The sequence below is a fragment of the Tupaia chinensis genome, unplaced genomic scaffold (genome assembly GCF_000334495.1).
Source record: "Tupaia chinensis unplaced genomic scaffold, TupChi_1.0 Scaffold143645_1, whole genome shotgun sequence".
In the NCBI taxonomy this organism is placed as follows: domain Eukaryota; kingdom Metazoa; phylum Chordata; class Mammalia; order Scandentia; family Tupaiidae; genus Tupaia; species Tupaia belangeri.
The window spans coordinates 206,423-210,564 of record NW_006203493.1 but is presented as its reverse complement, the minus strand read 5'-3'; positions in this window follow the sequence as shown (position 1 = coordinate 210,564).

Below are 4,142 nucleotides of genomic sequence, written 5' to 3'. Positions count from 1 at the left end.
GGGAAAGTGAGAAAGCAAGCCACCAGGTCCAAGACTCGAACCGCAGTCAGCCATGTGGGAGTTTCAGTGCCTTAACTACCATACCATCTGCCAGCCCTAAGTCTGACGTGTTTTAAGTCCTCAATACATTTTAGCTATTACTAATTTTATCTTTCTAGCCTCTTACATTTTTATGTGGTATTTATTAACATATATAATGCTAGCCACTTGAAGACAAGAGTTCCCATCTAACAACATCGTTCTTTATTTTTAGTTATATTTTTTTAGAGGTTTTTGCTACAGAGCATGTGCACTCGCCAGACAGAGACGAGAGACAGAAAGCAAGAATCACCCCCCGGAGGGATGGTCATGCTGTAATCCCTTCTCCTCCATTCTCCTCTCAGGATCTTGGGCATCTACCTACACGTGCCCTGTGTGTTTTAGCTACCGGAACCAGGACTTGAACCACGGTCGACTACATGGGAGTCCAGTGACACAGCAATTATGCCAACTGCTGGTCCAATTCTTTATTTTTTAAAAGAGATTTTTGTTATGTCCAATATGTGCTCGCCAGAGAGACAGAGAGAGACAGCCCAAAAGCAAGAAATCACCTCCCCCCCCCCAGGGGGTTGGTCACACAGCAATCCCTTCTTCTCCATCCTCCTTTTGGGATTTTGGGCACGCATGCGTATGTGCCCAGTGAGTTTGCAGCTGCTGGGTCAGAGACTCAAACCGTGTCAACTACGTGGGAGTCCAGCGACATAACCATTATACCATCTACTGGTCCCACTAACATAATTCTAATTAAGTCATTGCTCAAGACCTTTCAATGGCTCCCCACTGGTTTTGCACTCAACAACTGGTTACCCTCTGCTATGATTTGCATGTGTCCCCCCCACACCCAAATTCATGCATTGAAAGTTGGTTATAATGGTTTTAAAAGAGTGGAAACTTATTCCAACTGTGGGATTAAGAGGTGAAACCTTTGGGAGATGATTAGAATGAGATAAAATCATTAGGATGGGGCCCTCCCCTTTTCAAGTTCAAATACGGACATTTTTATAAGGAAAGACCAGAAAGACAAGGATGGAGACACATAGACATGACACAAGGTCTAGTTCTCTTGACATTTGATGCCCTGCACTGTCATAGGACTCTGGGGAGTCCCCAAACGAGACCCTTACCCAATGCAGCCTCTTAACCTTGGACCTTCAAAACTGTGAACTAAACAAACCTCTGTGCATTATGAGTCATCCAGTCTGGTAGTAAGTAGCAGAGAATGGACTAAAACGCCCTCCATGATACAGCCTCTACATATAAGGTTACCTGCCAGTTTTCTCTTCTCCTGCTCTACTTGTAGACTGCACTGCTTTCTGTGAAAATAACCTGTGCTATTCTGCTTCTGGTTTTCCTAACATCATTCTGATGCCTTAGATATACACTTGAGCAACGATTTGTGTCTATTATTATTCCCCAATACTATACACGGTGCTCCACAATACGCATACATTGCAATCTTACCTAAGTCACATATTTGGTTAAGCACCAATTCCCTTCAATATTTGCTTATTTTGTGAGTACCTAATGTTGGTTAAGTACTGTGCAAAGAACTGCAAGTATTAGGGGAAAAAAAAGATAAGACTATGGCCCTACTGTCAAAATCAAAGTCTAGCAGCGGAAAGAAACATGGAATTGCATAAATACTACTCACTGTGAAAGATACAATCCTAAGAGGAAGAGACACCAAGGAGTGAAGTTAGCTCAACTTAGGAGGCAAGAGTAGGCTTTTCAGAGTTGTTGGAATTTTGAGCTTTGACAGATTGGGGGAAACATATTCCACATAGAGAGAGCGCATGTGTGTAAAACAGAAGCATGAAGCAAGATGGTGTTTTTGGGAAACAGCTCGATATGGCTGTAGAATAGGGTCCAAGAGGAAGTGACTAGACATGAGGCTGGAGAGGCAGATAGCCCTTTCTGACAAGCAAAGGAATTTGGACTTTCACACAGGTAATGAGAAGGTAATAGGGTTCAAACAGCACGTGGCCAGAGCTGTATTTTGGAAAGCTCACTGCTGGCGGTACTGTGACAGAGGCAGAGGGGAAAGTCGAGAGCACCAAAACAGAACTTTCTATCTAACAGAACTTTCTGTAATGACTGAAACCATTCTATCTTAGGGCCACTAGCCACAAGTGGCTACTGAGAACTTAAAATGTGGCTAGCGTAACGGAGGAACTAAATTTAAACTTTTATTAAATATTAATTCATTTAAATCCAAAAAGTCACATGTGGGTAGTGGTTACCGTATTGATCAGTGCAGTGCTAGAGATAGGGAAATCAATTAGGAGACTGTTGATGTAACAGCAGGATAGGGCTAGGACATAAGTGATACTTCAGAGGCAAAAATAGTAAGAATCTAGTGACTGTAAAGTTTTAAGAAAAAGGAAATCAGAACTGGGTTTCCAGATTCCAGGTTATATGATTGAATAGCTAGCGAAATCAGAACTGGGTTTCCAGATTCCAGGTTTTGTAACTGAATAGCTAGGTGCTATTACTCATGACAATAAGGAGGAGCAAGTACAGAGTACACAGAAGATTGCATGAATTTTTTTTTTTTTTTTGGAGAGGTTTTTGCTGTAGGGCACATGCAAGAAATCACCCCCAGGGGGGATGGTCAGCTGCAATCCCTTCTCCATTCTCCTCTTGGGATCTTGGGCACGCATGCACATGCGCCCGGCGTGAGATTAAGCCACCAGGTCCGGGACGCGAACCGCAGTCGACTACGTGGGAGTCCAGCGACATGGCCATTACACTAACTGCTGGTCCCGAGATTGCATCAATTTTAAACATGTTGAAGTGCCTGAAGGTTATCCAAGTAGGAAGTTTATCTTAGGAAAGCTGTCTGAACTAAAGATACAGCTTTGAGAGGCTCTGAACCACTGAGAGGACCTGGAGAAAATGAATAGAACTAGCAGTGAATAGGCAAAATCCCGACAAACAGCAACACATCAGCAACAGTTAAGAAGAGTCCAAAACAAAAAACAACAGGAATCCACAACGGAGACTGGAAGAGTCAGATTAAAAGCAGCAGCAGGTGAGACCGGCCATAGAAATCAAGGGTATAAGATCAGGAAGAAAGTATGATCAAATGTCAAATACTTCAGAGGTCAAATAAGGTGAGAACTGAAAAGTGCTTCCCACTTTGTCAATTAAGAGGTCTTGGTGACATCTGCGAGTTTGGTGGTGGGAGTCTGTAGAAGTGGGTTGGAGAATGGGAATGCGGAAAGAGAGGGAGGAGTGTAAGAGGAAGAGAGAGAGAGAATTTAATTATAATTTGAATTTAGGTCTTGCTGTGCAAAAGAGGTGAGAGGTAAATAACAGTCTGTAAGGGGCTATGATGTTGAGGGTTTTATTTTTGTCTTGTCTTTTTGGCTGGGAAACCAGAAGAGAGAAGTTAAAATGCTAAGCAGCAGAGAATGGAGGATAGCTTCAGGGTAATAGAGGTTAAGCAGGTCAAATGTTCCTCCAAAAGGAATTTCCCTCAACCAAAAGAAGGATCCCTAGTGAAATGGGAAAGGGATACAGACGTGGCTGTTTACAGATGGGAGGGGAAAGCCGAGAGGTCTCCCAAGTTGGCCTTTGCGTTTGGTGAAATGAAACCTGTCAGTGGGGAGTGAAAATAAAGGACTGCAGAGTGAAAACCAGATCATACTTTGAGGAACCAAGGGAAGGTTAGTAGGCAAAAGACAAAAACAAACAAGCAAACAAACAAAACCTGCTTTTTAGGTGGCAACTAAATAAGCATAATATTTTATGCTACCCATCTCTAAACCTAATGGGGCTGATTCAAGCGTGAGGCAAAGCCTAAGAGTTTTAACGTAAATGGTCGACCATGAGATCAGCAGGTCAGGAGAGGTGATCGGCTGGTGAATCCTGTGGAAGGCAGGAACCCAGAAACAGACAAGGCACAGGGAGGCAGAGTCCAGGCCAGGTTCCAGGGACACGAGAGACTCGCTCTGCCGCGGCCGAACCACACACCAAGGAACGCTCTCCCTGCAGATCCCCACAGCTCCAGGTCCAGGCCCGGTTCCCTTCTCCGACAGCAGCCGGGCGGCGCGCGCTCCCGCCGCACCAGCCAAGGCGTGCGCGGCCGAGGCAGAACCCAG